The sequence below is a fragment of the Hemicordylus capensis genome, chromosome 4 (genome assembly GCF_027244095.1).
Source record: "Hemicordylus capensis ecotype Gifberg chromosome 4, rHemCap1.1.pri, whole genome shotgun sequence".
Classification (NCBI taxonomy): domain Eukaryota; kingdom Metazoa; phylum Chordata; class Lepidosauria; order Squamata; family Cordylidae; genus Hemicordylus; species Hemicordylus capensis.
In genome coordinates this window covers 320,349,887-320,358,663 of record NC_069660.1, presented here as the reverse complement: position 1 = coordinate 320,358,663, position 8,777 = coordinate 320,349,887, and positions in this window count along the sequence as shown.

The following is an 8,777-nucleotide window of genomic DNA, read 5'->3' as shown; positions in this document are numbered from 1 at the left end:
TGGCGGGGGTCCAGAAGGGCTTGTGGGGTGCGGGGCATTAAGCTAGGCTAACGCCCGCAGTGGCAAGTACAGTGTGGGTAAAAACTGGAAAATTATCGGTGCAGCACCTTGGGTAAGCTTTTGGGCTTCAACTAGGAGGCCCTGATCCCCTGAGGCTTGACAGATCGGGGATGCAGCTCAACTCCTACCCCGCTCTAGGTGGCTTCCTTCCGTATGGCTTGACAGCATCGGATGGATAGTGCCTGCAGCAGGGACCTGACATTAGGTTGGCTGAGAAGGGCGTTCCCGCTTGTCAGCGGTCGAATTGCCTCGAGCCAAGGTGCCAGCGCCATAGGCCTTAGGGTAAGGCGGCCACGCGCGTGGCTGCGAGCGCCCACACTGTGGGGGTGGAGCGTCAATCCCAGCTGAACTCCTCAAGTCCACTGTAATTTGGAATGTTAATAAAATGGCCAATTTCACCAAAAGTAACTGTGTCCGTGTCTCCTTGGGTCTGGGTGCAATGATCTAAACTAAGAGGGGAGTTTTGCAGGGGCTGTTTCTCTCTAAGGGGTAGGTCTTAGTCTCTCTATCTCTCTGTGTGTTACTTGTTAGGGTTACTTGTTAGGGTTAAGATATCACAGGGCTAGGAGTTCTTAGGGTTACCTAAAGGCAGTGTTTACTTAGTAGTGGGGGTGGAGTCAGCTAGGGCTGGGAGGGGCCCCACATTCCTTTCCTTTGACTCCCATCCAGTGTGACAGTTGGAAGGCTACTCTACATATGAGGTGTAGGCCCAAGAGCATAGCGAACAGAGCATAGCAAACAGGGATAGCAAACTGGACGTTTTGCAAGAGTTAGGCGGGAAGTGTGCGGGGGAGCCTGGAACAAGCCCCCGCGATCACAAGGATCAGAAAGAGCCTGGTGGAGAAGAGAACGTAAGTACATATCCCTCCCTCGTATCCCTCATATTCTTGGGAAAGGCTATTTGGACAGTTAAATAGCTGACTATTACAGCTGAGACCTTTCCCAATAAACTATCTAATAAACGGACAATAAGCTCCCTAAATACTGTAAAGAGCCAACTAAAACAGTATGAAGATAGAAAGTCAGCAGGGGAAGGGGCACTTCCCAGTGTATTGCACAGAGTGCCACATGTACGACTATTTGCCCCATGGGCAGAAGTCATGGGTGTGTGCTCGGTGCAAGGAGCTCCTGGCTCTCAAGGAACAAATCCGTTCCCTCGAGACCAAGGTGGCGGATCTGGAGAAGCTCAGGGAGACAGAGAGGCATGTGGACAAGACCTTCAGGGATGTGATAGAGGCATCCCACTCCAGGGCTGGTAGCTCCCCTGCTGTCAGAATAAAGGTCTTGGGCGAGGAGGACATTGGTCTGAGGAAGAAGGAAATGCTCCTTTAGAAGGGACCCCTTCCGTGGATGATGAGTCCATATCCTCTCGCACAGGGGATACTCCTCTGGGGGGTGGGGGCCTCCTCGTAGTCGGTGATTCGATCATTAGGGGGATAGAGAGATGGGTTTGTGACCCGCGTGTTGACCGCACAGTGACTTGCCTGCCTAGTGCGATGGTTGTGGACATTACGCAGCGTCTAGAGAGGCTCCTAGGCAGTGCTGGGGAGGAGACAACTGTTGTGGTGCACGTCGGCACCAACGATGTGGGGAAATGCAGTCGGGAGGTCCTGGAAGCCAAATTTAGGCTGATAGGTAGCATTTTGAAATCCAGGACCCCCAAGGTAGCATTCTCAGAAATGCTACCTGTTCCACGCGCAAATACAGTGAGACAGGCAGAGCTGAGGAGTTTCAATGCGTGGATGAGACGTTGGTGCCGGGAGGAGGGGTTTAGATTTGTTAGGCACTGGGACACATGTTGGGGCAAGCAAGGCCTGTACAAAAGGGATGGGCTGCACTTGAACCAAGATGGAACCAGACTGCTGGTGCTTAAAATCAAAAAGGTTGCGGAGCAGCTTTTAAAATGACACCTGGGGAACAGCCAATGGGAGCTGGGCAGTATCCCGTTTGGCAAAAGCCATCCTTTAAAGTGTGAGGCTGCAAAGAATTCAAATAAAACAGATGGGGAAGGAGCAGAACCGCATAAAGAGCAGACGGGAGCCTGTGCCAGTAGGTCAAAGAGTCAAAAGAATAGCATACATCAGGGGAGAGATTCAGTGTATAGGTGCTTATACGCCAATGCCAGAAGCCTCCGAGCCAAGATGGGTGAGCTGGAGTGCTTGGTTGCTAACGCAGAAATAGACATAGTGGGCATAACAGAAACATGGTGGAACAGTGAGCACCGTTGGGACACTGTTATCCCTGGGTATAAACTCTATAGGAAGGACAGGGAGGGGCGCCTTGGAGAAGGGGTAGCACTGTATGTTAAAGAAGGCATAGAATCTAACAAGGTAGAAAACCTAGGTGGACTGGAGTCCTCCACAGAAACCCTGTGGGTGACTATACAAGGCCAGAAAGGGGACGTGCTACTGGGGATGTGCCATCGCCCTCCGGATCATAATACCGACAGTGACTGGGAGCTGCAGGAGGAAATCAGGGAGGTGTCAAGGAGAGGCAGGGATGTAATTATGGGTGATTTCAATTACCCACACATAGACTGGGTAAATTCACATTCAAGTCAGGACAAAGAGGTCAAATTTCTAGATACACTAAATGACTGTGCCCTAGAACAGTTGGTCTTGGAACCAATCAGAGAGAAGGCGACCTTGGATCTAATTCTGAGTGACACCCTGGACCTGGTGTGTGACGTCAGTGTCATCGACCCTTTAGGGAACAGTGACCACAGTGCCATCAAATTCAGCATACATGCGGGGAGAGAATCACTAAGTTTAACACAGACATTTTGAATTTCAGAAGAGGAAACTTCTCCAAAATGAGTAGTATGGTGAAAAGAAAGCTGAGGGGGGAAATCAGGAGAGTCACTTCGCTCCAGAGTGCATGGAGTTTACTCAAAACCACAATACTAGAAGCCCAGTTAGACTGTATACCCAAAAGGAGGAAAGGTACCACTAAGTCCAGGAGGATGCCAGCATGGCTAATGCTTACCGTCAAGGAAGCCATAAAAGGGAAGAAGACTTCCTTCCGAAATTGGAAGGCCTGTCCAAATGAAGAGAACAGAAAGGAACACAAACTCTGGCAAAAGAAATGCAAGGTGACAATAAGGGAGGCAAAAAGAGAGTTTGAGGAACATTTAGCTAAAAGTATCAAGGGGAATAACAAAAACTTCTTTAAGTACATCAGAAGCAGGAAACCTGCCAGGGAGGCAGTTGGATTATTAGACAATGAGGGAGTGAAAGGGATTATTAAGGAGGATATGGAGGTTGCAGAGAAGCTGAATGAGTCCTTTGCATCTGTCTTCACGGCAGAGGATACTGAGCATATACCTGTTCCTGAACCAGGCTTTTTAGGGATGGAGGCTAGAGAGCTGAGTCAGATAGAAGTGACAAGGGATGATGTTCTAAACTGTCTGGAAAAACTGAAAGCAAACAAATCATTAGGCCTGGATGGCATCCATCCAAGAGTCCTCAAAGAACTCAAATGTGAAATTGCCAAACTCCTTGCTAAAATATTTCTTATCCCTGAAATCGGGCTCTGTACCAGAGGACTGGAGAGTAGCAAATGTAACACCGATTTTCAAGAAGGTATCCAGGGGCGATCTGGGAAATTACAGGCCGGTTAGCCTAACTTCCGTTCCAGGCAAATTGATGGAAAGCATCCTCAAGATTAAAATTGTAAAGCACCTAGAAGAACAGGCCCTGCTGGGAGTGAGCCAGCATGGCTTCCGCAAAGGTAAATCTTGCCTCACCAACCTTTTGGACTTCTTTGAGAGTGTCAACGAGTGTGTGGCTCAAGGTGATCCAGTTGACATAGTCTACCTGGACTTCCAAAAAGCTTTTGACAAAGTTCCTCATCAAAGACTTTTGAGGAAACTTAGCGGTCATGGGATAAGGGGTCAAGTACATGTGTGGATTGCTAACTGGTTGAAAGACAGGAAACAGAGGCTAGGTATAAACGGAGAGTTTTCACTATGGAGGGAAGTAGGAAGTGGGGTCCCCCAGGGATCTGTACTGGGACCGGTGCTTTTTAATTTATTCATAAATGATCTAGAAGTAGGGGTAAGCAGCGATGTGGCCAAATTTGCAGATGATACCAAACTCTTCCGGGTAGTGAAATCCATAACGGATTGTGAGCAGCTCCAAAAGGATCTCTCCAAACTGGGGGAGTGGGCGACAAAATGGCAAATGCGGTTCAGTGTTAGCAAGTGTAAAGTGATGCACATTGGGACGAAAAACCCCAACTTCAAGTATATGCTGATGGGATCCGAACTGTCAGTGCTGGACCAGGAGAGGGATCTTGGGGTTGTGGTGGACAGCTCGTTGAAAGTGTCGACTCAATGTGCAGCAGCTGTGAAAAAGGCCAATTCCATGCTAGGGATCATTAGAAAGAGGATTAAAAATAAAATGGCTAACATTATATTGCCCTTATACAAAACTATGGTGCGACCACACTTGGAGTACTGCGTACAATACTGGTCACCACATCTTAAAAAGAACATTGTTGAACTGGGGAAGGTACAGAAGAGGGCAACCAAGATGATCAGGGTCCTAGAGCACCTTTCTTATGAGGCAAGACTACAACACCTGGGGCTTTTTAATTTAGAAAAAAGACGACTGCAGGGAGACATGATAGAGGTCTATAAAATCATGCATGGTGTGGAGAAAGTGGAGAGAGAGAGAGATTCTTCTCCCTCTCACACAACACTAGAACCAGGGGTCACTCAATTAAATTGATCGTTGGGAGGTCTAGGACCAACAAAAGAAGTACTTTTTCACACAATGCGTGATCCACTTTTGGAACTCTCTGCCACAGGATGTGGTGACAGCCAACAACCTGGATGGCTTTAAGAGGGGTCTGGATGACTTCATGGAAGAGAGGTCTATCAATGGCTATTAGTCGGAGGGCTGTGGGCCACCTCCAGCCTCCAAGGTAGGATGCCTCTGAGTACCAGTTGCAGGGGAGTAATGGCAGGTGAGAGGGCACACCCTCAACTCCTGTCTGTGGCTTCCAGCAGCATCTGGTGGGCCACTGTGTGAAACAGGATGCTGGACTAGATGGGCCTTGGGACTGATCCAGCAGCGCTGTTCTTATGTTCTTAGGCAACAAAATGGAGACACCACTATAACTCATAAAAATCAGAAGAAAAACAAAATAGCTCTCAAAAGACCCCTGAACAAATCAAGCGATTCTTTCTAAACCTTTGGAAAGAAAAACCTGTGTAATTTCTCCACGCAACTAAAGCTTCTCCATGCAACTTATACCATGGCTTTTAACAAGAGCTTTGGAATTGCATTGAGCTCCCAAAGATGTTTGGGTATTTCTGTCTCAAAATGCTGTCTCCCAAATCCCTTTCCAAGGTCAATTTACATTTCCATCAAACTGAAGATGTTTGCTGATGAGGTAGGGTTTTGGGCAGTCAAATTGACTTTTAGGGGGATCCTTCCCACAGAACCCCCTTTTTAAATTCTTCTAAACTAAACAACATACAACTTTGTAATTTCAAGTAAGCCAAGAATCCAGAATTCCAGAGGGAGAGAGGGAGAGAGAGAGAGAGAGAGAGAGAGAGAGAGAGAGAGTAAATGGGGGTTCACTCACTCAGTCTAGGGCTAGCGCTAGCATGCAGCAGATAAAATGATTAATTCATTCCAGGCTGGCACACTTTTCCTACATTCCCAAAGCAAGCAGCTCAGAGTAGCTAGCTGAATAGCTAGCTATTCATGTTACTCAGAATTTCTTCGTACACAATTCATTGCATTACAATGATACAACACATTCTTAACAAAACCATTCATGCCTTGCAGGGAAGCTCTGCCAGCTTTTTGTATATCTTATCTTCTGCTAACCACTCAGTGTCTCAGCTGGAGTGGAGAGGAGTCAGAGAAATCAATTTCAATTGCAACGCTGAAACAGACTTTTCCAAAGAACAAAGCATTCGGTCCGAAACAGGGTCATTTTGATTTGGAAACAAAAATCTCTGTTTTTTAATTCTTGATTTTGTTTTGATTACCAAACCTCCGAAGTTGCCATTTTCAGGCACAAAACATTTTGTACCCAAATCGAAATGCATAAGCCTAGTAAAATGTGCTTTTTCTAATAGGCACCATAAAGAATTCTCACAGCAGTTATGAATAAAGATAACTCTAATTATTCTGCAGATATAGAAGTCCTAGTTATATTTTAATTAATTAATTGCACTTTTATACCACCCCACACTCGTGTCTCTGGGTGGTTCACAATGATAAAACAGTTTAAAACACATATAAGAAGACATAAAAACAATTAAAAACTAACAATTTAAAAACCTATCACAGAATTAAAAACTTATATATTATTAAGAAGCTGAAAAAGCCTGAGTAAAAAGATGGGTTTTTAAATATTTTTTAAAAATTGTCAGAGATAGGGAGGATCGTATCTCAATAGGGAGCACATTTCATAGTCCGGGGGCAGCAGTCGAGAAGGCCCGTCTCCGTGTGGTCACCAGAAGTACTCCCAGACCGCAATCCTGTTCCTTTTGGGGAAGTGTGACCCCATCTGGAACAGGTAGATCAAAATCATCTCTAGAGTTCTGACCTAGCACAATAAGTACCTCCGTCTTATCTGGATTCTGCTTCAGTTTATTCTCCCTCATCCAGCCCATTACTGCTTCCAGGAAGGCATTTAGGGAGGATATGCCAGCTCCTGAAGAAGCTGACATGGAGAAGTAGATCTGGGTGTCATCAGCATACTGGTAACACCCAACTCCAAATCCCCTGATGATCTCTCCCAGCGGTTTCATGTAGATATTAAAAAGCATTGGAGAAAGTATGGAGCCTTGAGGGACACCATACTTAAGCTCAGATCTCAAAGAGCAACAATCTCCAATTGACACCATCTGGAATCTGTCCGAGAGTAGGAGTGGAACCACTGTAAAACAGTGCCTCCCACCCACAACACCTTGAGACGTTCCAGAAGGCTACTATGGTCGATAGTTGCGAAAACCGCCGAGAGATCCAAAAGGACCAACAGAGTTACACTTCCTCTGCCAATTGCCAATTGGAGATCATCCATCAGGCCAACCAAGGTAGTCTCCACCCCATAGCCAGCCCGAAAACCAGTTTGAAATGGGTCTAGATAATCAGTTCCCTCCAAGACCGCCTGGATCTGAGAGGCCACCACCCTCTCAATTACTTTGCCCAAACCATGGGAGGTTGGAAACAGGCCTATAATTGCTCAATTCTGAGGGATCTAATGCAGGCTTCTTTAGGAGAGGTCTATTAATTGCCTCCTTGAGACAAGGAGGCATCCTGCCCTCCCTCAGAGAGGCATTTATGATTTCCACCAGGCCACCTACAACAGCCTCCCTGCTAGATAGAACAAGCCATGTTGGGTAGGCCTCACCACTCCAAGCAGCTTGTCCACATCCTCAGGAGTCACAAACTGAAACCGATCCAGTCGAGTCGCATATGAGGAGTTGTCGGACACCTCTAGTTCAGACATCAAATTAATTGTGGAGTCTCCATCTAAGTCGGCCCGAATCCGAGAGATTTTATCTGCGAAAATTCTGTAAACACATTGCAGTGGGTAACTGATGACTCCAAATTCTGGTTCAAGGGAGGGGGGGCAGATACTAGTCCCCTCACAACCTGAACAACTCCGCTGGACGTGAACTTGCAGAGGCAATACTGGCAGAAAAGAACTGCTTCTTTGCCACACGTATTGCCTGAGCATAGATCTTTAAATGTGCTCTATGTTGTAATCTGTCGGATTTGAGTTGAGTCTTTCACCACTTGTGCTCCAGTCGCCTACCTTGCTGCTTCAGCCCCCATAGATCTTCCGTATACCAAGGGGCCAGTTTTGAAGTAGTTCGGAAGGGACGCTTAGGAGCAAGTGTGTCTACTACCCTGGTTAGCAAGTTGTTCCAATTCTCAACCAGGGCATCAATAGGATCACCCACAAAGCCAACATTAAATCCCTCCAAGGCTTTTTGGAATCCTTCCAGATCCAATAACCTCTTCGGGTGGACCATTCTAATAGGCCCCTCGCCCCTGCGGAGATGGGAAGTGGTTGTAAGTCCAACCTTAACCAGATGGTGGTCCGTCCATGATAATGGGGAAATCACAGGAGTCCCCACCCACGGAACACCACCATGATCAGAATAAAAGACCGAATCAAGAGTATGACCTGCAATATGTGTCTATCCAGAGACCGCTTGGGATAGGCCCATAGTTGTCATGGCCGCTACGAACTCCTGAGCTGCCCCAGACAAATTAGTCCCAAAATGAACATTGGTCCCCCTGCACCAGAAGTCTGTGAGATATTTAACAAAAAGATCTCTGGTGCAAAGCAAAAATCTATTTTTAACATTTGCTGCATTGTACTATGAATTAAATTCCAAAATTTCTGTGCTTTAGAACATGTCCACCACATATGGTAAAAGATTCCCGGCTGAATTGTACACTTCCAACAATTAATGGGATACTGATTGTCTCTTTTTGAGATCATCATTGGGGTAAGATACCAACAAAAAAACATTTTATACTCATTTTCTACTAGAGTATTATTTGTTGTAAATTTAATATTGACTTTTCCATTGAAATCCCCATTGTTGCATATCTATTGCAATATAGATTCTGCATCCATTTCATCATACAGTCTTTCACTTCTTCTGACTCTGAATCATACTTCACTTATATATAATGCCCAGTAGGTGTTCGGTATTTTTAGTCATTGATATTTCAAAT